This window comes from Equus przewalskii, chromosome 24 (genome assembly GCF_037783145.1).
Source record: "Equus przewalskii isolate Varuska chromosome 24, EquPr2, whole genome shotgun sequence".
Lineage (NCBI taxonomy): Eukaryota > Metazoa > Chordata > Mammalia > Perissodactyla > Equidae > Equus > Equus przewalskii.
Window position 1 is genome coordinate 19030681 of NC_091854.1, and position 25722 is coordinate 19056402.

Here is a 25722-nt window from a genome sequence, read left to right on the forward strand (position 1 = left end):
TAGCATATGTGCCTATATCCTTCTAGATTCCTTTCCTTTACTATGTAGGCTGGAAAGCTGAAAACAAATTTCACTAACTCCCTTCCAGCTAGGCTGCAGGCTTAGGATCAGTTTCTTCCAATCAATGTACCTGCATAACGTGGCAGCTGGTCAAACGGAAGTCAGATATTCGGAACAGCATAGCAGAATATTGGCATCCAGGCCAGCCATAGGTTCCTAGGAATGAGTATAACTGCATGGTCAGTTCTCGTAGAAGAGTTTCATGATGTGGTTGGGCGTTTTCTTCCTGACCATAAAAAACAAATCTGGTTCCCTGACCCTTCCCCATGGATCATAAATTATCATCTGTGCCTTAGTAAATCCATTCCTGTTTAAACTAGCTGGAATGTGCTTTGCCATCTGCGATAAAGAACCCTGGCTGTCATATGATATCATTTAAGGCTCCATGGAACAGTGTGGCTTTCTCTTGTAAGTGTGACTACAGTGCGGCAAGGTTGTGCCTCTCAAAGAAGAGGGACCACTTATACATGTGACAAATCTGCTCCAATGATTGCAATATGTCCACATTTCTCTCCCTGGACTTTCTGTTTTCTCTACTGTTTTCCTTTTACCTTAGGCCAGATCAACATGATCAGCAAACAAATCCATTGCCCAATTTTGTGTCATTGGAAAGAAAAATTTCAGTGTAAACAATCTAGACAAAGTTGGTAAATTCTTGATTTATAGATGGTCTCAAACTTTCCAGAAATTTCTGGTTCCATTTCCAACCCCACCTTTCTTTGAACAGCACTTCAAGGCTTGTATTAATTACTTATTCGCTTAATCACTAAGGAGTCAAGATTGTTCTCAAGGAATAATAAATCAAAATGGCCCAATTAGATAAGGGAGGAGCTGAGAACAAAAAAGTAGGTCTTCTGGTTTCTTGTCCAGAACTGTTTTTCCTCCTCTTGACTACCAGTCTAAACCAGACCCAGAGTTAGCCTCAGTTCAGGGAGAATCTGGTTGGGAAAATAGTGCCACATGCTTCCAGACTCTTTATGTAGCAGAGACTCAGTTTTAATTGAAAGCTTTTTAATAGACTTGTATGATCATGGACTAGCTGGGAGTATCATAACTCTCACCATAATACCGTGGACATTAATATAAGTGACTGCTGCCACTCTGATTAATCTAATCTACTTAAATCATAGTCATTTTAAATATATATTTAATTATGCTAGCATGAATAGTAATAACAGGACTCAATATTTAATATGTATTATATTTATAGCAATTACACTTCATATCAATTGATCCCTCAGGGTATCTTATTTGTGATTTGCAATGCAGAATTAGGAAGGTTGTCTGATGGTACCGCAAATGCATCTAGGCATTTAGAAAGCAAATTTGTTCGAAGAGCCTCCAGAGTCTTTCGCATTCTGTCTGTCTGTGTTGCCCTCCCTGTCCCAACCCTTCCCTTCCCACTCTCTACAATTTCCTCCACTCCTCAAGTGGAAGGTATTTTCTGCTCCACGTAGTTGTTGCTCATCACTTCAGCTGGATGTGATTGTTCCCACAGCCCTATTCTCTTAACAATACATATGGAATTTATAGAACGCTGCTGGGTATTGCAATTTGTTGTCTACTTAATTTCACTTCCCCATCAGAGCATTAACCAGATCCAAGGAGACATATATCAAGTCTTACGCTTCTCTTCTTGAATCCTCAGAATGTCTGGGGCTTTTCACAGAGGCAATAAATATTTGATGAATAAAGAGGGTCACAAACTCAATCACCTGCAAGGGGTGTCTGGTCAACACAACTGAGTGTAATGAAGCCTCACATAAGGAATCCGGATCTGAGCTGCTTGTACTGTGACCCAGCATAAGGCTGCTACACACATCACCTCTCCAATGCTGTAGGGGCTTAATGAAAGCAACACAAAGCACGTCCAGTGGTCATGTTAAGCCCCATGCCTGCCAGGTGATGTCCCCTGAATAAAAGACCAGTCAGCCTCCTTCTCTATAGTAAATATCAGCCTAGAAAGTTAAGTCACTTTTCCTGGGGATTGAGTTGATTTTCTTTTCCCCTTTGATTTTAAGTGAGGGGTGGGTGTGTAGAGGTTGGAGGGAGTCATACTCATTAGTCAATCAACAGTTTGGCCTTATTAAAAATATGAGAAATGTTACCTTGTTATAGATTCACATCTTATAAAATGATTTCTCCTACATCGTTTACTTTCAACAGCTCCATTTTTTTATGGATGAGAAAAACCAAGGCTGGGGAGAGTCAAGTGTCTTGTCCAAGTTCATGCATGACCAGGATGTGGTGGGGATACCACTACACCCAGAATATCAGATGCCTACTCCAGGGCTCTTGGCACAACATTATTCTGCTCAGCACCAGGATGTTCTTGTCTATGTGCCCAGGCTCACACAGAAGTGAGAGGCACTTCTTGTTGAGAGAGGAGTGAGTTATCTAGGGTTTGGGATTTTCTTTACCCTTTGTATATTTTTTCTTTCAATTGACATATAAGATTCTACATAATATCACGTGCTTATTTTCCATGCAATTATCTGCTATTTTCCATTCACCAGTTTTACGTGCATGTTTGCAAATGATGGCAATTAGCATCTTCAAGACTTTTTATCCACTTTGCAGTGCTTATCCTAAATTCAAAGAGATAGAAACACACACAAACAGACACACCGTAATTTACCTTTCGGTAGAATGTCTACATCAAATAAAACAGCAGCCAAACTGAAAATTCAAAATTTCATCTAGAGCTAATGAAAATTAAATAATCTATGATAAATACCAGAAAGGATCAATAGAATCTGTGCTATTCAAACAGTGACTTGCAGGTGGTTCCATTGGCTTGGTGTGTTTTGGAGGTTGGTCTGTCAACCCAACTTCCTCTTTTCAATGGACTCGTGTAAACTTTTCAACACAGGAAAGCAGTCACTGTTTTATTCCCGTGCTCAGTCTATCTGGTGAAGAGTGACATGGACAAGCCTCCCCAGAATCTAACTTGCTGAGGGACCGAGGGAAAGGATCAGAAGCCATGGTTCCCATTGACTGCCGGTGTGAACCTGCTGCTCTGTAGGGTCAACCTTGTAAGACAGAGAGGACAGGGGCAGGCGTGGGGCAGGGGGAAGGGATACAGGGCCCCACCCCTCCACCTGCTATCCCCAAGTTTGCTTTCTGCCCCTTTGCTTTTAGGAAAGACCTATGTTAGTACCTGTTTTTGCTAATGGAAAGAAGTCCAAAGATTTCCACTTTTACAAAAAAGGGTGAAAAGCCAAAATAGCATTTACTGTTTGTTTTGTAGAGAGCCATTACAGAAGCTAAGCAGCCAAGCATACTGTCCTATTTCAAGGCTTTCACATCAGCCATATCAGCCACAACAGATGAGGAACCTCGACCTTCGACATCCGGGCAGGCAAACGTAGAAGGCATAGACGTTAGTGAACTGCCCGGCCTGATGGATTCAGATGACAATGAGATGTTAATAGACGACCCTCTTCCTCTCTCTCCAACACCCCAGTCTCCTGTACCTGCCACCATCCCAACCTCCGGCGACTCAGCCTAACACACCATCATCACCATCGTCACCGCCACCACCTCTCAGCCTTCCAGTGTGCTCGCGGTCTTCCCGATTCTGGTAAGTGAAACTATCCTGTGCATACATTATTTCTACTTTATATGGGATGTGTCTTTATCATAGCATTCTTACTTTTACTATATGTTAGTGTTATTTTAGCTTTATGTGTTATTTGGAATGATTTGGTAGATTATTTTTGGGGTCTGGGAATGCTCAAAAATTTTTCCCGTGTAAATTAATGGGTAATTGCTTCTTTGCTTTCCGCCGTTTCAGCTTATGAAAGATTTCATAGGAACGTTCTACTTTCAGATAGCGAAGGAAACCTGCATTTGTGGACAGCTGTCACCTTCTCAAAGTTTTGCTGTCTTGAATCATTAACACTGGATATTGGTTACAGCTAATACCAAAAGATGAGGGGTGGGAGGAAGGAAGCTGTGAGAGGAAAGTTGGGTGACTCTTGTTACTCACCAAATTTGCACCAGTATTCATAACAGTTTCATCACACACAAGGAAAATCATTTCACCATTTTGGTTTGCTAGCTCTTGACAGTTATATACCTGTCAAGCCTGAAAGCTGAATTGAGAAACAGTAGCAGAATGGAAGGAAAGTGAGTATTCTGAAGGACAATGGATCTGTCGTTGCTTACATAAGTGACCTTGACAATGTGACTAAACCTTTCATAGACCAGCTACAAAATGATATCTAAACAATTTAGTTCTGGGTATGTTAACGGTAGTATTTTGTTTGTATTCTTCCACTTAAGCGAGTTGAAAAAGGGCAGAAGGGAGATTTGGATTAATATCAGTTGGTTCTGTGATCTCCTATATAAATTTGAGGGTTACAGACAACAGCAACTCAGGGATTCATATTTGTAATTATAACTGAATTCTTATGTTGAAAGAAAGCTAGTTTTATACTAACACAATTTTGTAACGAAGTATCCTAAAATGTCACACTCAGAAAATCTATTACAGATGTTGGTACCCTGAGAAAAGAAAAGGGGAATATGCTCATGTTTAATTCTGCCAATCACACATTTTCCTCCAAGAAGTGTCCACTGCAGAATGAGAAGCTATGCAAAAAGTAAAGATTGCATATCTGTATGGAAATGTAGTACAATAAATAGGAAAACCACTCTAATCAGTTAAGCAAAATATCTCAACCATTTATGGAAAAGAGGTTTTTAAATGTTTATAAGAAAAATCAAGATTACTCAGATTTTTAGTATTATTACTGGCTAATCTCTAAAACGTGTATTTCACTATCCTTGCAAAATCGGTTATTGGTAGCATCTTATGCTAGTATTTTAAAAGGATAAACAAACACAAACAAGTCATTATAACATAGATACTGGAAGCTTGGTTTCAGGAATGAAATATAACTTAGACAAGAATAAAACTCAAAGGAATAAAATTGGTTGTGCCAATTGATATTAATAATCTGTACCTCATTGGCACATCCCATAACACCACTTTTCAGAGCAGAGGGGAACAAAATTTGACCATAAATGAAAATTGATCCTGGCACACTTTCCTTCCAGTCACTGGATAGAAGTTTTGCTTAGAATCAGTCTGGAGAATACAGGAAAAAAAAGCAAAGGAGAATGCTCTAGCCTGGGTTAGATTGAAAGTCAGAGAGAGGAAATTCATAGAGGATGCATGACTGTGAATTAAAAGAAAGAAATAGCCAAATAGTAGCAAAGAAAAAAAGGAAAGAAATAAAAGAAAAATTATTTGCATTGTCTAATAGATAGAGAGAATGGTACAATTTTTGCCGTTTGTAATAGAAATTTTAGGAAACCAAGAAAACTTCTTACACGAAGGTTACCTTCAGCCATCTCCCAAATGGGAACTCCACAGTCAAAATGATGATTTTCTTTTTTTTTGGAAAATCATTTACTGAAGGCTAGAAACAGAGAAGTGACTGGAAAGTTTGTGATATGTAGTGAAAGGGAAGGATCAATTAAAAATTGTGTTCACAGAATGTAGGCCTGTTTGCAATTTGGAGCCGGGAAGACAGCATGATATGCTGCATCTTGGAATATTCTTTTCCGATTGGGTAAAATGTGAATTTTTGGAAGTAGAATCCTGTGAAATAACTACTTTATCATATCAAAGCTGAACTAAGGCCGCTTCTTGATCCATTTAGCTCACCCTGAGAGGGAGCATAGATGGAAAAAAATATTTTACATCAACCGTACAGTTAATCATTTAATATTTTTCTTTGCCCATACTGAAATTCCCTTAGCCGCAGTCATGCTCACTTCTGCATCATGCACCAGTTCATGGTCTTCCACACGGAAACTTTTCTACACCTTTGCTTGAAACAAATTACATTTAGTTCTAAAAGTCCTAAATAAACAGTTTGTTTATCTACTTTGGACTTATCTTTATTATTCAAGACTTGATGCTTGTCCACATTTTCATTTTCAATCTGGCAAACTGTGGAAATAAAGACATATTCTGTTCTTTATATATCTCAGGATTTGTTTGGCTCAATAAAACACTGATATCCATACTTTGAAGACAAAAAACTCCTCAAGGAGCTTGGCTAATTGCTAGTGACATGTAAAAAGCATGAAAGGCAATACTATTTTCTTGATAGTTTTTGATAAATTTTTTTTTCTTTACATAGCTAAAGAAAATACCTTTATCAAACTGGTTGCACAAATCCTTTCATTGGAACACATATGGTTCCCTTGTTAAGACACTGTTCACCCATATGAACATTCACTGATTTATTCCCTGCCAAAAGTCTGTGGGTGTTTCAACTGTCATGTATCTGGCAGCATACCACAATACTTCACTCTGAAAACTGAAAGTCATTTAACATTCATGGAGATTAAAAGCTAGCTGAAGATAGCAAAGCAAGACCAGAAATGTAGTTAAGTGCTTAGTGGAATTTGGTGTTTCTCATTTATTACATGGTCTTCAAAATAAATGTGTGGGTGGAAGAGATGTAGATGGCATGTTAATGATATTCACATATCCCAAATTAGGAAAATTGAAACTACAGAGTCAAATTTATATACTTTGTGTCTATGTGATTTAGGGATATAATAAAGACAAAAGAATCTGAAATCTTGTTACACAGAAAAGTGAAATAGAAGATGAAAGTCAGTATATCTAGGAAGGAAGACAGGAAAAGCCACATATATTGTAAAAAGATGGAAACTGTGGGAGCTATTGATCAAAGTGTCATAGAGTAGTACATGCAGATGATTCCACAATAGAGCTGGATATGATTTGCTGGGAGATAATATCATTATAAAATCAATTCACATTTAGTTCTCTGCCACATGGTAAGATCATTCATCTTGTAACACTCCAATTTCTGAAGTCACACTTGCATGAGCAGGCAACGAAGTGGAAAGTGAGGTGATGTGGACAGTCAAGACAATTATCTAAATAATTCGAATTGAAAATATCCACTTTCTTTCATTTTGAAAATATTTTTAGATACAGTGAAAAGACTTCGACTTTCTGCTTTCTTCAGGTCTCATATTTGAAGATAATTCTTCCAGAAACCTTTTACTGATACCCCCATGATGGCATCAGGGGCTTCTGCTCCAAACGTTTTCTTAGCATCTGGAAATGTCCCAGTGCTTTTCACTAACTGTAATTGCCTCCTTATAGATCTAGATCTCATACTGAAGACGCAGATCTCATGACAGGCACTTGATACATATTTGTTGATTCAAGAAGCTTGTGGTTTAGAGTTAGAGAGACATGATATTAGAAAGACTAATTCTACCATTTCCTGTGAAACCTTGGAAAATGTATAGAAGCTCTCTTGGTCTCCATTTCTTCATTGTTAAAGTGGGAATGAGAGTAATTAATTCTCCCAAGATAGTTGTAAGGAGTCAATGAAGTAATGTACAAAATCCAAAAAAAAGATAGTGTCTGGCACATAGCAGGTGCTCAATAAATGCTAGTTTCCTCTAACTTCATCTGTTTTGATAGCTGTATAATCACCTAATTAAATATTTATAGGAATAAATACATCCATTGACAGCAAGATTGAGAAAAGTAAAAGAAATTCAAGAACTTGTTCTGCCCATTCTGTGTGCTTTTTGCCGTCATCTCTGAATTCTCCTCCCTACCTGAATCTGCTGCCTTTCGGGATCTCCCAGTTGCTCAACCCCATCTCAGACACTTCAGTTGACTTCATCCTTCCTTGAACACTGGCAGGGGATTTGACGTGCAGAGTCCTGAGTTACCATTTTGACATTTTGAAGCCTTCAACAGGTCACTTTACCTGCCCGAGTTTCAACTTGCCCATCTACAAAATAAAGAAAACAACTCCTACTTTGACAGGATTTCCTTGGCTCCTCTCAATTAACAAACAAAGCAGGAAAAGACAGGCAGGATCTCAGTTCTCCTGCAGCTTAGGCATTAAACCAACTTTTGTATGAGCCATTTTCAATAAGTACAAAGTACAATAATTACAAAGTGTCCATTGAACGGGGCAGATATGTGTATGTACATTACACACACACATACTTTTATTACATATATAGCCTAATCTCAAAAGTGGGGTGTAACATAAGTGAAAGTGCTTTATGAGCTGACAAACGTATATAAATGCCATATATGAATATTATTATTAGTCTCAGTAAATCTTCTTATTTCATTTCTTCCCTTATAGCGCCCATAAAAACTCCTTAGTCTTGTGTCTCAGTCTCCATCTCTCTGTAAACATCTGTTAATATTCATTGAGGAATAAAGACCTTCAACATGAAAGGACGTAAGAGGCCGCACCGTTAAAGGGTGGCATCGCTTTGTAGGAGATGCTGAAGCAGCTTCTCTCTGAGATAGTTCCTATTAGGTAAACTCCTATTGGTTCCAGTCAGGTTTCATCACTCCTTGGTTTTTCTGGACAGTGACTTATCTCCCAGAGATTGCTTACTCCTTCTCGGCCTTGACAACCAGCTTCTCTTTTTCTATCCACCTATAGATTTTCACACTGTCAAAAAGGGCCCACTCTCATTTTTTGACTCTACACCTGGTTCTCAGCCCACTTCCAGCTAAGTGTCCCTTGACCATGATTCAATTTCATTTCCTAGTCTTTTATGTTTCAGCTACTCTTCCTCCTCTGTGTCCCTCTAAAACAGTGGGGCCTGGGGATTTCAGTACCAGCTACGGCTGATCCCCACACTATGGCCAATCTTTGCATTAGTCCTCTTGGGTAGAATATTCTTATTTTAATGGAGATTATTTTGAAACTTGGAACTTAATTTTCAGTCATGTAACCTGCTGTTCCAGAAGATGTATCTGCAGAGCACGGCCTTTCTTTCACCTCTAAATGAGTCCCTAAGGAAAGACGTCACTCTGCCATGCTTCAGATCGATCTCGATGCCTCTTCTTTATATAAAGAAAAGAGAACGCTTCACAAAAGAGACTTCGTGTATAATCTTGGAAACAAATATTCTATAGACCATCCAAGATTAAAGACACTTCAACATCCAGGTGAGCAAAGCAATACAATTTTAAAATCGTATTGACTAAACACTCTATTAAATCTTTACATTAGTTTTGTAACAGAGCATGAGAAGTGATGAATTTCAAATATACATTGTAATGGTTAAACATTAGATATAACAATCAAATCACATCCACCATGTTGTCTGAATTGTAATGTGATCTCACAGACTTGCCTCGCTTTGTTAGACCTGTACACGCCTCTCTCTCACTCACTCTTCACCATTTCAGGCTCTTAACACACTTTGCCCTTGGCCCAGACTGTTGCCTTGATCATACATAATTTAGTCATCGCTCTGCCCTGGCTTCTTCAATGCCTGACACATAGTAGGTGCTCAAATATTTGTTAAATGAAGAAAACACATTATCTATTATGTATAAGCAAAGAAACAGATTGAGAGATTTTTCTCAAGGAATCAGAGCAAGTACATGGCAGGACTCAAACCTTGCTCTATCCATATTGGATTACGTATTTTTTTCGTTGCTGTGTTACATTGACTGGTTACCATGGTTCCTAATACTGAATAGGATTTTATAAGGAAACTCCTCATTTTTAGATCTTCGGGCTTTTACACCTAGTGTTGTAAAGTTCTGAAAGAAATCATCTGGTGAACTGTGCGAGTAAAGAAATTTAATAATAGGCCTATTATGAAGTAAGGCTTCTCATATCTTTTCTTCCAAAATTCAACAATTGTGGCTAAAATATTATTCAAATTATATTTGAAAATACCACTAATGGAATAATCCATTTTCATCAGTTAATTCCTCTGAATATTAGCTGGGGTAGAGAAGGCTTTCATTGATACACCCAGTGACCATTTCTATTGGGAATGAAAAGGCATGAATATTTGTAATAAACTGTTACTTCCATCTGATTGAAATAAGCCTCAAACTTACTGAGATGGTTTCATAACCACCCCTATACACACACATACACACACACACACTGTTGTTTCAACTCTGCAATAATTACATGCCCTGTAAAAGGTTTTCAAGAACAAAAAATATATCTATATTGGCAGCTAATTATACTGATTGGATTCTTTTCCATTGGTTACAAAGGAACACACAGTCAGTATAGAAGATTTAGAGGACCAAGAATGGCAAAAAGAAGAATCAGCAAAATATCGTTCCTCCAAAACATACCTACCATATATATATCAATATTTATATAGAGAGCTTTTTTTTTGCAAAATGAGAATCACATGTACACGAATTTTGCACTAGACTATATAGAAGGCACATTTTTCCATATCTGTAAATATTCTTCTATAATATGATTTTAATGATTGGAGATTATTATATTATATGAATATATCATATTTGTCAAAATATCAATTATTGATCATTAAGATGTTTCTGCTTTGCTATTCAAAAATGCGCTGAAAAACATTCTTGTACATAGTTTTTTCCTTATCTGAGATATTTTAAAGATGTATTTCTAGAAAGTAAATTATTATATGAAAATGTTAACATTTTTTAATATTTGTGACATATCACTAAATTGCCTAAAGAAGGGTGATACCATTTTCCTTCCTGATACGTTATAAATTTCTTCACACTAGAAAATTTAGAATCTTCCTCCTTCGTTGCCATATGTCCAGCATCCGGTATAAAGTCGGTAATATGTAAGTTGTCCAATACATATTTGGTGAATTATTGAGTAATAAATGAATGAATGAAGAATGAGGTAGAGTAGGAGAGTAACTCTTTCTAAAAGAGAAAGCCATTTTTTTTTTCACAGAATATGTTTGCTGTACTCAGTTACTTTATCCATAAAAGGAGAAACATTTATGTTAAACATGTTAGACACTGTCCAGGTGACAGAAAAATTGTATCAACATGTGAATGTTCTGTCCTATCTATTTTGCTAGACTGTAACGTGTTTATGGATCATTAACTTGTTCAAATTTATCAATGACTGCTCCCAAAATGCTCCTACTCTAGTGTTATTTTTATCAATAAATAGTATGATTGTGCCTAATTATACAGACCCCCAAATGTGGAAGTCATTCTTCAAACCATCCTCTCCCACCCTCATTTTCATTTAATCACAAAATTCTGTCAATTTTACCTCTTAAACGTCTCTCATCTCAATTTTCTCCAGCTTTACTGCCACCACCCTAGTAAAACTTCTGTCATAGCTTGACTGAACCTTAGAAATTCTTTCCTGGTTAGTCTTTATTCACTCTTCTCATTCTTCAATCCAGAGCAATCTTCACATTGCATCCAGAGCAATCTTTTAAAAACGAAAATATGGCTATGGCAATCTTTGTTTAAAACCCTTTTACAACTTATTGTTCTTAAAATAAAGATCATCATTGGCATGCTAATAGAAAGCACTGGCAGAGCAAAAACTCTCTCACCAACCTATCATGTTCCATTATCATTATTAAGCCCACCTCCTGAGACTCTGGCCTTCTTCAAGGCATCTGCTTCAGGATATTTGCACATGCTGCTTTCTACACCCACAGCACTATTTTCATTAACTTCTACTCTCTCTTTTATTCATGTCTTTTCATCCTTTAGGATCAGTTGAATTCAGTGTCTCAAAGAAACATTTCCTGACCCCAGACTATATCAGATCTTCCAGATCCCTTTACTGTCCTTGATACTTCTTAGCTAAATTGTAATTTCGTAACCATTTATGTAATTAACTGTTTTGTCTGTGTGGCCTGCTTGAATGTGAGCATCAGGAGGGCTGGAGCTGCGGTTGTCTTTTTCATGCCTGTACCTCCAGCTCTGGCTTACATAGTTGAAACTCAATAAACATATTTTTAATGAAGGACTAAATGGTAAGCAAATGGGAGACATTTGTGAGGAAGTCTGAGTAACAGTGCTTAATTTCAATTAAGTTTTCAAAAAATAACAATTAGCTTCAGTAAGAAAAAAAAGACATCAACTTTAGTTATCACAATTTTGATAGTCTATCAGTGTCCAGTGCATATCTCTTATTAACAGAGCTCTTGCCAAAGAAACTGCTTTTTCCAAGCTGAATTTTGAGCACAGGTACAAATTTGCTGTTGATATTTTAAATTATTCCACTCTGACCCTGAGCTTTTGGATTCTAAATGATATCCACTCCAGATGCCTTGAAATCTGACTGTAACGTTGCTTGCACATTACCTCATGACCTTTGCTCAGCCAGTAAATTGAAGTTTTGTGTCCCTAGAGTTAAGATGGAATAAACTGGAAAACAGAGTTTTCTTCACTATTAGTTCTAACCTATCTAATCTTCTTTCTCAGGAGATTCACCTCAGTTCAATTATCACATCCAGGAGAAGATATAGGTCTTAGCTATTTGTTCATCATCTAACAATTTCCAATGGGGTCATTGATATCCACCAGCCAGAGCCACTGACCACTGAACCTTACCAGAACCCAAAGGACTGTACAGTAATGTGGGATGTGAATTGTGCCTTTTTATGTTCATAATTTAACTTTTTATGCTTCTCAAATAATAGTTGCCGTGGCAGTTAGTTGACAAAGTTGATTGGTGCTTTTATCTAAAAAATGTAACGTCATTATTTGATGTCTCAGATCGTATTCAAATCCCATTTTCACTATGTCCATGCCCAACTAGAAGCAGGTGTGATAGTAAGATAGCTCCATTAACAAGAGAAGAGATTGAGAATATGTCTAGGTTTGACATATTTTTAGTAGAAAGAGAAATTGTTCTTATTTTCAGTCCCTCCAAATAGACTCAGTCAACTGGTTTAAAAGAAAGCTGGATTTAACCAGTAACCAGACCACATTTTCTGTTGCCAAATTACATGGCACAACTGTTTCAAGTGCAATCATCACAATTGTGGCTTAGCGTTGTTTTTCTAACAGGGGCTCTCATGTAAGGATCATGAACTATCACGTGCCCATCACTGCCCCAAGAGTCATCATGTGGACAAGATTATTTGATAAAGATGTGAAGAATTCAGCAGCAAGCGAGGAAGCAAACAGCGAAGGGACCAAGTGAGATAGAAAAATACTCTCCCCCAGCCCCAGGCTACAAGTTGCTTTCTAAACACAGAGCATGTTTCTCATATTCTAAATCAGCAGGGTATACAACCAAACATCAAACTTGGGAAACAAACATCTTCTCCTTATTAAAGCATAAAGAGAAACATCTCCCTGGAATCCAGTAAAGCTTCGCTACAATAAGATATGGAGCCTTAGTTGCTTTGATTCCATTGTCCTGACAGTGCTTTTATTATTCCAACATTTTTTTCTTGAACTAACCTGTCCATTCAATTCAGCAAATAGTTTCCTTGTTAACAGGGGCAGGATTGTACAAACCCTGTACATCTCCCCAGCAGCCAGCACAGTGCCGAGTGCATATTAGATGCTCAGTAAATATTGGAATAATCAGTTTATTCTACCCAAATCTTGAACTGAAGTGATTATATGGCGATATGGCGAGGTAGAAAATAAGCTTTCCTCTGCTCCTAGATTTACTATTATTTATGTTAACACTCCAAATATTATATCTTTACTCTAAATGTGAATTACATTCTTTATAATTTCAATATTCACATAAAGTTGGTTAATTAGTAAAACTACCCTTTTAAGACAATATCTTATTTAATACAAGATTTTATTTAAAAATCAGGAGAATAAAATCTTGTGTGTCCATCATGTCAATCAAGGACAAGCTGGTTGAAACAAATTTCTCAAGAGAAAATTAAGGAGAGTAGCTTTTCCAGTACTCTTTTAAAGATTTTTTTTTTATTTTTTTCCTTTTTCTCCCCAAAGCCCCCCGGTACATAGCTGTATATTCTTCGTTGTGGGTCCTTCTAGTTGTGGCATGTGGGATGCCGCCTCAGCGTGGTTTGATGAGCGGTGCCACGTCCGTGCCCAGGATTTGAACCAACGAAACACTGGGCCGCCTGCAGCAGAGCACACGAACTTAACCACTCGGCCACGGGGCCAGCCCCCCAAAACTCTTTTATTACATCTTTTGATTTAGTTGTTTCAAATATAACTCTCTTTAATACAAAACTCTTTGTAACCAAATTTCTAATGCTATACCTCAATAAACACGATACCAATGCTGTACCTCAATAAACACGATACCAATTTTAGATTCTGAATGGCTTTTATTTTCCCACATTTTACAGAATATGACAATAATAAAGTTTTGTGTGTGTGTTTTAATGGTTATTAGTCTCCTTTTTAGAGTTTTCCAAAACAAAATTTGAATGCCTCCTTATTTTGCAAATGATTCCCTGCAGTTCAGGGTTTCATAAAAAATCCTAAGCTTACATGATACTAGATTTTTTCTTTCACATTGGGCTCTGGTGACATATTTTCAGGGCTTTCAATGTCTTCTATTTGTAAGCTTCACCTTCATGTTGAAGTTTACTTGAATCCTCTTTAATGCCTGAGGATTCCTGGCAGCTTATATTTGTATGTATAAAAGACAGGCCAAATCTCCATGGGAGAACATTCAAAATAGGAACAAATGTACCCCTGCTTACTTTATGCATTAAACATTTTCTCCAAATATTTCAGGAAGGAGAGTTTTTAAAAATTAATATCCTTAGTATTTTAAAATAATGTTCTTTAGTTAACTATTAATTTTTCATATTATGGCAATTTAACATCCTTGGAGATCTGGTGTCTTTATAAATTCCCTTCTATCCTTCTCCTATGGAAACTTTTTTCCTATGAAATCCTATAAGATATTTTTTTCTGAATACAGATTAATTTACACTCCATGATTTTAGTTTAAACTAAAAGCCCAAAAGTTTTAAGTTAATAAAAATTACAGCAAATCATGTGTGCCTATATTAGTTAAATTTAAATTAACACAGATATGGCCATTCAACGTTTTTGAGAACAAACGAGAAAATTTAAGATGCTTTAAAATAGTCAGGCCCATATGAGGTCTGAGGCTGTTAAAAATTGGAAGAGTTTAAAAGTTTAAAATGTTGACTGTAGGCAAACCTCAATACAAACATCTGGAGTTACTCAATAGACTTGCTAAGAAATGTTGATTTTGCACCTGTGCATGTGTGTTTTCACTTCTGTGAATCATGGTTACTCTTGCCTTTGCTCACAGACTGTTGCACATTAATGGCACCATTCAAACGCCGTCCCCAGCTAGAATGGTGTACTGCCATCCTCCACCGCTCACAGTTTTCTCGACACTCCTCCATCAGTCTCCAAATCTGACTGGATACTATTGAATCCAGTTGCCTTGTGACAAGTTTCTCACTTTAGGACTCAAGAACATAACAGCCCAGAATTTCTCCCTTGCCATCTTTAAAATTAATAATCTTAAAACAATCTTATTGCTCCCTTCTGAACTTAGGGCCAAGTCTATATTCCAGCTGGAGCCAAATAGCCACACAATACACCACAAATACACATCATGCACACACACGCACCCACGAAAATTTTTAGCCATAGTTTCTCCTTGTGTGGCGATGGGGGTTTCAATCCCGTAACTTCTACATGGAGAAACCTGAAGCCCTGGGTGCTTATTTTTTATGAGCATTGGAAAATCATTAAAAGTGTTTCTTTGGACAGCCATAGGACATGGCAGATTTTCTGTCCTACTCCTCTTTATGCAGTTCCATCTTAAATTGTATCATTTACACTGGGGGGAGATGGGATTCTTAAGGTTACAAAGAAAGAAATGAATATTTAAGAAGCCCCTAGAGAATCACAGATAAGACAGTTGAAATTTACTTAGACCCCATGTATACAAGATTCTATATAAATAAATTAGGAGATTGAAACAAGATAGGCAAAATATCACATCTCCATCCTGCCTTGTCAATTCCTACTGCTTGCTCTTCTTTTTGTTTCTTTATAGTACTTGTTAATAGTATGAATTTATTCATTTATTCATTTATTGTCTCTCTTTATGCAGAAAAATGAAAACCTTGTAAGAGTAGGGGCTTTGTCTGTTTGTTCACAACTCAATTTGGCCCTAGAATAGCACCTTGTACATTCTATATATTCAGAAGATATTAGCATAATGAATGAATGAACGCAAAAGAGAAAAGATTCCTAGTCAGAGGAGGCCAGCTGACTTCCTTTAACAAGGTTGGAAGGATGGTGTCACTGTCATAATCTTTCCTTAGAAAGTGTAAATGGTACATGAAGACTAAATCTTGCAAGAAACACGGTTCTGTGTTTGCTAAAGCAAATCCCTATTTACTGCCTGGGAAGCAGAATGAAGCAGGGCAAGAAGGACTTCATTATTAAGCCAGAGGCATTCAACAATGCAGTGCTCCCTGACACTCCTGAAGTCAGCTTTGAACATGAGAGGTGGGAGTGTAGAGCTCATCTATACAAGAGCTGATGATCCATGATTGCATTCTAGTAGAAAAAACAGACTCAGAGTTCTATCTCAAATAGGAGTGAGTGCTCAGTAAATGTTACCAATTAGTATTAATATCATTACAATTTTTATTATTAGTTACACAATGTTTATATATGTATGTATTTATCTATTACTACGTAGAGTGGTTAAGGGGATCAGTTGGACTTGGTTTCAAATCCTAGCTCTGCCATGTACCAACTGGTGACCGTGGGCAAGATACTTGATTTCTCTGAACGAAGCATCCTCATCTATTTCCCTGAATTTTTGTAAGTACTAAGAGACATAATGTATCACAGTACTTTACCGATGTCTGGCATAATAAATAGCGATGGTGATTATGATAGCAATGTTGATTCATACAAATTAAAGTCATGTAATGAAACAGACTAAAGTGTCAGCATATATTAAGGAAAGTTATCTTCCCAGGCAGAAACATAATTTGTGAGAAAGACCTTAAGAAGACCTACATTTCTTTCTAACTCCTTGATATTATAATGCTGTGAAAGTGGGTGATATGACTCTAGATGTCACTTAGAATTATTGCAGCTGAAAGAACAAAAAACAAAATAAAGAAGAGAATATATATGCACTGTTTTATGAACAAAACACACAAATATCTAAAAGAATTTTAAAGATCAAAAATATTTTAACAATAGCACAAAGTTGGTATTTTCAAAGAGATCTCAACATAAAAATGCTTTGCCTCTAGGCCTTGAAAAATGTATTTGGCTCTTCCTCCACTTAGAGTTTGTTTTAAGGCTCGAATGTAGACCAAGGAGTTTACGAATGGTCCTTGTTTTCTCCTTGTTCTCTGAGCATTGATTTTTTCCCTGGACTGGTGAAGTTTTGTTGTATATTTTCATACTCTACAAACACACATATGCTTGCACATTGATTATATTTTCAGTCAGGCAATATATTATTTTAAATAGTTACTGGTATATAGTACAGTTTCATCAGATACCCTTTCTGGTAATAATAAAATACACATCCTGGAGAATACATCAGTAGCCCTGCCTGTGAAGCAGCCTAACCCAAAGGGAGCTGCATGCAGCTATCAAAACTTAAAATACAGATGCCTGGGGCTGGCACCGTGGCCGAATAGTTAAGTTCCCATGCTCCGCTGCAGGCGGCCCAGTGTTTCGTCGGTTCGAATCCCGGGCACGGACATGGCACTGCTCATCAAACCACGCTGAGGCAGCGTTCCACATGCCACAACTAGGAGGACCCACAACGAAGAATATACAACTATGTACCAGAGGGCTTTGGGGAGAAAAAGGAAAAAAATAAAATCTTTAAAAAATATATATATATATAGATGCCAGCCTGTGGCATAGTGGTTAAGTTCAGCACCCTCTGCTTTGGCAGCCCAGGTTCACAGATTTGGATCCTGGGCATGGACCTACACTACTCATCAGCCCTGCTGTGGCAGCAACCCACATATAAAATAGAGGAAGATTGGCACAGGTGTTAGCTCACAACTAATCTTCCTCAGCAAAAAAACAAAAACAGAAACAAAAACAAAACACTTTAAAGTATACAGAATAAAACAGAATCTCAACCACCAAAGTGGCAAAGACATTGGTTGTGTGGGGACCTGGAAATGGCCACCCCAAAATATGTCTGTTTGGCATGATGATTATTTGAGGCTGGTTCCTTTGCAGATAGGAAAGCAACTGAAAAGTAGAACTTGCTTACCCTTTGTAAGAGACATTTACATTGTAAAGGAACTCTCCATCTGTAAAGATATCTCCCTCTCTGTACCAGGAAGGGGAGATGACCTTCTCTATAGAAACTCTTAATCAACGCCAAAGGCAAGGACTTAAATCTGCATAATCATCTTATTCCTGTCTCTGGTAACTTCCTGTAACTGACTTCCCTCCCCCTCCCAAAGTTGGCATTTCTTTAAGGATGAAGCATCTTTCCTTAGGCTAGGGACATTTCAATCATATGTGAAATATCCTGTTTGGGGGTGTATAACCACTCTGTGCACTCCACTTCTTCGGTGCCCTTTCTTCCTTCGGGAAGAAGGGCCCCGGGCCATGGTTCTCATAAAGCTTTGTTTAATTTTCTCTTGCTATTCTGTCTCATGTGAATTTAATTCGTTCTCCAGCCAGAGGAACCCACATTAGGTAGAGGAAAAGTCTTCCTCTCTACAGTTGTATAAATACATTCCCAAGGATTAAGTAAGAGTTCTCCCTGCCAATCTGGATAGATGACCATAAAGGAAGGAACATAGATTTGAAATAAGTAAATTCTCCCTTTGCTGTTCTTCACTTCACATTCTGTATCTTTTTAAATTCCTTGTCTCCAGTAGCCACAGACTGTACCAGGTCTCCTAGTTACCAAAGACTGCTCCCGATATAAGTCCCTCAACAGCTCTGCCTTCTCTGAAGAGTGCCCAGACTCCAGGGGTCTATATGCACCTGTGTCCCTTGCCTTTCCAGCATGATTGCTGTCCAACCACAGATTACCTCAAACCAGCACTGTTCATATCAGAGTGTCGATGAAAATAATCCATAACCAATCTATAAATGAAAATTTGGGTGAGTTTATTCTGAGCTGAAATCTGAGGATCATGGCCCGGGGCCTTTCCTCCCAAAGGAAGAAAGGGCACCAAAGAAGTGAGGTGTACAGTGTGGTTATATACCCCCCATACAGGACGTTTCACATGTGATTGAAATGTCCCTCCCACAATAGTCACAAGATTGCCCTGTCAGCACAGCGCTTGATGGACACAGCAGGTAGTGGGTCTGCTCTCTCGGAGGGCATAGCAGGAGGCAAGTCTATTGTCTTGAGCTGGGTGGTCACAGGTGAGCGCAGCAATCAGTTCCTAGCCTAAGGAAAGATGCTTAATCCTTAAGGAGATGCCAATGTTGGGAGAGGGAGGGAAGTTACACTTTTATCTCAAGGGCCTTTGTTCTTGCCATAGGGAATCTCTAAAGCAGATATACAATGCATGCTCAACGGCCTCGGTCAGGCCCTTTTGGAAAGACAAGGTCAGGCCGAATTAGGTTTACACAAAAAGGCTTCCTCATATACTCCAATATATCCTATTACTTGCCATTTTTATTTGTCAAGAGAATGGCAATGTATGGCCTGTGGGCCAAATCCAGAGCACTATCCCTTTATGCAAGTGAAGTGTCATTGAAACACAGCCATGTCCACTGATTTATGCATTGTCTGTGGTTTCTTTCGCACTACAATGGCAGAGTAAGTAAATACCATGGAGACTGTATGGCCCCCAAAGCATAAAATATTTACAAGTTGACCCTTTACAGAAAGTTTGCTGTCCCTGGATCATCACTGCACTTGAATCACTAGACCCATCCTCTAATTTTAATTGCAGTTTCTGCCTCCCAGTCTGCCTCAATCTGGTTCTGATCACCTCAGCTTTGGGACTTTTACCTCATCTTCTTCTCTGACTTCCTCTTTGCCCCTTGGACATGTCATCGGAGTCAACTCCTCTACAGTGCACGTGGCTCCTCTCTTCAACTGCAATTCATACCCATTAGAATCGGATGACTTCCATCCCCTTGGATGTCAACGAAGCTCTTCCAGTCTGGCTTCTGCTCCTCAGCTTTGACCCACACAGCTGATATTCCTTTTAGATTCACCTGTTCCCAAGGATAAGACCTCTGACAGAAGTATTAAATGCTAATACATTAGCTGTCTAACTTAGCATATAAAAATGTAGAAAAACAATGCCAACCTGATTGTCCCTCAACCTATTAGATTTTTCTGCTTTGAAACAGTAGCCAGGCTTCAAGCAGTGGTGTTACTTTTCCAAAGAAGAAATGGCAAATTAAATTTCTTTAATGTGTAGAGACCCTCTAAAAAGAGTACATTTATAGGTATCCAGGGACTTTGGGCTAGAAAGGCACTGTCTTTCCAAGTTCACCTTGTGGCTCTCTCGTTCATCATGGTGTTCAAGATACTGCCACATTTCCACAAAATGTGTACTTATATTAGAAAGAAACAGACTAAGGCCTATAAGAGGGAAACCACTAGTCATAGACTCATTCATTTTGATTAGGTCTGAGTTCTGTTTGCAGCTCAGAAAAAATATTTGTTTGGGGTAACCTCACCAGAGTTTACTATATACATTATTTCCTGTTGCAAAAGACAGTATACTTGAATTTCACCAGTTTCTGGGAGCTATAAACTGTCTTGCATTGCTTGGTAGAGGTTTCAACCTCAGGCAATTTTTTTTTTCTTTTTATTAAGATTATGATAGTTTACAACCTTGTGAAATTTCAGTTGTACATTATTGTTAGTCATGTTGTAGGTACACCACTTCACCCTTCGTGCCCTCCCCCTACCCCCCTTTCTCCTGGTAACCACCAATCAGTTCTCTTTGTCTATGTCTTAACTTCCACCTATGAGTAGAGTCATACAGAGTTCGTCTTTCTCTATTTGTCAGCCAAATTTTTTTATAGGAGGAGAAGTTTTAGAAGAGAAAAGTCCCGGGAGCCTTACTTAGGCTAATAAATGATTATCATGACCTACAAATATCACTCTGATTAATGAATTTTCTAATAGCCATTCCCTGATCCCTCTCTTTAGACATGACATTTACTCCCAGACAACAACTTACTTAAAAGTTTCACCAAAACTTAGAGGGAAAAATAGGCAGGGCATGAAAGGGCTTTCATTTGAGTATTTGTCTTTTTCTGAGAGCTATCGCCAGTTTGTACAATGGCCACTCTCTTCGCCTGCAGAGTCCCTTCTCTGGCGGTATCTCATTCATTATTTATAAAGCACATTAGGATACTTTGAGTGTGGAAGATGCTACAGAAAACCAATTCTCTTCTTCTTATTGTGTTAATCCTGGATTAAAATTAATGAATTTTATAGCAGAAAGAAAATGAAATAATACATAAATCTAATATGGCAAATACAATGGAGTTCAGAAAATTAATTTTTAATTCATTTCACTTTGTAACTTCCAGGTTGAGTAAGATGTGATGTCCACTTTTATTCTAATATTTCTATAAACCTTGTGGTAAAAATCATTACAGTATTGGTCTATCTTTACTAAGCTAGCAATGCTGGAGCTGTCCAGAGATGATATATGGATTTCACCACAACAATGAATCAAACTGCCCCAAGTCATCAGTGTACCCTTTATTCCTGTAATGTCTGTGTTCTGCGCTTTCCCATCTGACAACTTCATGTTCAAGTTATTGGGATTGGAAGTTATTTTCCAACATTAGACCCATGTCATAGGGAAAAACATCTAAACCCACGAAGTCTTGCTCAATAGGCACTTGGAACAAATATTGTTAAATATAAATAGGGAGCAAATATAGGCTAAAACAAAATGAGATTTCACCCAGCATGTGACTTCCATAGTACATTTTGTGCAAAATATTTATGGCTTGTATCACTTAAGGTGAAGTAGCTTCGTCACTTTAGGCGTCATTTCTTGTCATCTGTAATGTGAGGGGTGGATGATAAGAGACCAGAGATGAGAATATACAACACTGTTGTGATAATTAGACAAAAGTGTCTTTCTCTGGATAGATGCAAACATTAAAAGCACAGCTTGGTTCAAATTAGAAGAAGGCACACTTTATGCTGGGCAGATACAACCCTACATCATAGTAAAAGATTTGGCCAACAGAATAGAAATTTGATTTTATTCTTCATTTTCCCCTTTAGCTGGACACTCCTGTGCAATGAACAATCTGCAGAAACATGTCTGGTAGCCCTGGATAAGAGTTGGAGAAGTAGACAGCCTCCAATTTCATCTCTCACACCAACTCTGACTATAACATGAAAGCATAGTGTTCATAACAAAAGAACTTATGATCAGACCAGACATGGAAAACTGTTTACATATCTGTATTCCAAAGAAGATACTTTGACAACCTAGAGTATACATCTACACCTGGTGTAAAATAACTACAATGGTAATGGTCAGTAACCATGCCATTTAAAAGGAATGGGTGAAGGGACTGGAAATTCTTAGCATGACAAAGGAAAGGCTAAAGAGAAGTGAGAAAGAAGAAGCAAAACAAGAAGGTGAATTTTTTTTCTGGATACAAATAACAGCAAGGTAGATTTTAATATAACACAAGAAAGAATGTTTAATAGAACTCTTCAAGCATGGATTAAGTTAATTCCAGGAATACCAAGCTGCAAATGATTAGAGGTGTTCAAAGTAATGATGGATGGTCACTGGTTTGGAATATTTTATAAAGAATCTATTTACTCAAAAGGAGAACAATTTTGTGAAAATACTATTTAACATTATGATAAATACAAGGGCTTTAAGAGATTACAATTCTGCCGGACAAAATTTTTTGAACACTTATATTCCAAGCTCTCTACCATCTGCTAGGAATATGCAGATGGATAAGGACTCGTCTTTATTCTCAAGACAGAACAGAACATAAAGATAAATATATATTCAACTAAATATACCATCAATATCAATAATACTATTAGTTCTTTAGAAGAAATCAAAGAAGGCTTCTTGAAGTTTTTAACAGTTGGTTGAATCCTAAGGGAAGACTGGGCTAGAACATCCCAAAATTGTGAACAAGAAAGAAGACATTGGTTGGACAAAGCTAGGTGGCTTCCTAGGTAGGAGCCTGCAATTTAACATTACCTTGACAAGTTCACTCTTATCCAGTGACCAGTGAACAAAACTATTTGTTATCTTACTCAATTGACATTTATAGAATACCCTACACAACAATAGGGAATATACACACTTTTCCTGTGCACATAGAAAATTTAGCAAGATAGGCCATATCCTGGACTATCAAAGAAGTCTCAATAATTTAAAAACATTCAAGGCATTAAAAGTATGCTCTTTGCCCACCATGAAATATTTTAGAAATCAAAAATGGAAAGATCTCTGGTAAATTCCCAAATATTTGCAAATTAAATAGCATACTCTAAACAACCACAAATCAAAGAAGAAGTGAAAGGCATATTAAAAAGTATTTTTGTCTGTATGAAAATGAGAACACAATATACCAAATTTGTGGGATGCCACCAAAGTGGGGCTTAGAGAAATTTTTTATAACTAAATTCTTATAATAGAAAAGAACAGTATCAAATCAATGATCTCAGCTTTTGCTTAAAGAAACTAGAGAAGGAAGAGCAAATTAGCTTCCAAGTAAGTGAGAGAAAGGAAATAAAGAAAATTGTGAAATCAGTGAAATAATTTTGAAAAAGAGAGAAAAGCAATAGAGAAAATTAATGGAACCCAAAGCTGATTATTTAAGAAGATCAATAAAACTGATAAACTCTAGTCAGGCAGATCAAGGGAAAAAAGTTACAATGTATGGAATATAAGAGGTGATGTTAGTACAGATTCTACAAATATTAAGAGGATAATAAGAAAATACTTCGAACAAATTCATGCCAATAAATTTGCATCTTATGTTAAATGGTGCAATTCCTTGAACGATACAAACTACCAAAGCTTACTGGAGAAGAAAGAGATAGTCTGATTAGCCCTGTATGCCTTCAAGAAAATGAATGAGGAGTTAAAGCTCTTCCCATGTCATCTACAACTTAGTATTTACCTTGGTAAGTTGACTGTTGTCCAGGGGTCCGCTCTTCAGCTTTACAGACTGATAAAAATAGATCTTATCATTGTCCAAATGTTGAGAAAGTCAATTCACATTAAACAATTTCATTTGCTATGTGGGGCAGAATCTTGAATGTCTTTTTCTAGCATAAACTACAAAAGAAGCCATACTGGTAGATTTCTTGGTGAGTGTGAAATTAGACAAAGTCACTTGAGAATTCAAATGATGCCTTCTTCTCTACAAGAGTGGAAGAGCTGCCAGGAAGTTGAAAAAAATTCACATCAGCCTAGGAGGCTGGCTTTGCCCCAGGGAGATAATTGGCTGGGTACTCAATATTTGCTTTCTTGATCCTCCTTTTCTATGCTTCCAAGGTTTATAAATACCTCTTCTGGTAATTATATTCTTTCTTTAGATGTAGTTGTATTTTATCAAGTCAGAATAAGGTTTCTCAATCTCGGCACTATTAACTTTGTGGGCAGGATATTTATTTGCTAGCCAGCCCTGCTGGTCTAGTGGTTCATTTCCCAGTCAGGGAACCACACCCTCCATCTGGTGGTTGACATACTGTGGAGCCTGCCTGTTGTGATGCTGAACGTTATGCCGCCAGCATTTCAAATACCAACAGGGTCACTTGTGGTGGACAGGTTTCAGTGGAGTTTCCAGACTAGACAGAGTAAGAGGAAGGACCTGGTTACCATCCATGAAAACCCTACGAACAGCAGCACAGCATTGTCTGATGTAGCGCTGGAATGTGAGAGGATGGGGCCAAAAGACCAGTCAGAGTTCCACTCTGCTGTACACAGGGTCGCTAGGAGTCAGAGTTGACTCTATGGCACTAACAACAAATTAATTTGCTGTGGGGGCTACCAAGCGCATTTTAGGATGTCAGAATCACTTTTCATCTTTCATAAGTGCTTCTGTTACTACTCATCCTGACTTGTGCTTATTGGAATAGCTCTCCCTCAAGTTGTGAAAAACAAAAATGTCTCTAGACATTGCCAAATGACCCTTTGGGAGGAAAAATGCTCCCTTTGGAGAATCCCTAAGTGAGAGTCAAGTATTGCTGACCTGGTCTCTACCTTTAAGATAACCCTGCGTACCCTTCTTTATTATCATGTATTATTTTGATTTCAGACTTCAAATCTCTGATAACAGTATAATTTCTCTTATTTTCTTATCCTCATCCTCCATGTTTCAACAATAAATAAGAATTTTCCTGTATGGAAGGACCAGTGAATAGCTGTGAAGGGCATTTCAATCAGAGAGATCAAGGTGAGCAAAAGAATGTGGAAGCAATGTATACTCGGAGAAAATCCAGGGCCAAGGGAGATTAGAGTGTATCTGACAGGCTTAAAAATCTCCTTGATGTAAACGTTAACCTCTTTGATTCTGTGCCGATAAATAGCAATAATTAACATTGAGGTTTAAAACATGACAGGAAGAATGCCAAGAATTTAATGTTCATAATGTCATGCAATCCTTACAGACCCTAATGACATAGACTATTATTATTCCCATTATATACATGACAAAACTTAAGTAATTTAAGCAAATACACATAATAAGTAACAGAACTAGTTTACAAACTCATCTTGTCTGCTTCTATAATCTGAGTTCTAGACATTATGCTCTTACCGGCATGGATAAGCAAAGAGAAATAAGACAATCTTTCAAGCTCACAGTCTAGGAAATTCTCAATAATCCAGGTTTATCTTTACATGTTTTATCCTTTTAGAATAATCATTAACTTTCAATTTAAATAAAAATTAATTACAAAATTA

At 37.5% G+C, this 25722-nt stretch overlaps 1 long non-coding RNA gene across 2 annotated transcripts; it reads left to right on the plus strand.

Annotated features, from left to right (window-relative positions):
- Positions 1 to 2977: 2977 nt before the first annotated feature.
- LOC139079062 (uncharacterized) lies at positions 2978 to 25722 on the plus strand. 2 transcript variants are annotated; one of them, XR_011532335.1, is made up of 4 exons: positions 2978 to 3095; positions 3311 to 3643; positions 8828 to 9052; positions 22056 to 25722. It is a non-coding gene; the product is annotated as an uncharacterized lncRNA (long non-coding RNA). The 2 variants fall into 2 exon arrangements; XR_011532334.1 differs by lacking the exon at positions 22056 to 25722 and adding an exon at positions 12899 to 14139 and having other exon boundaries at positions 2986 to 3095.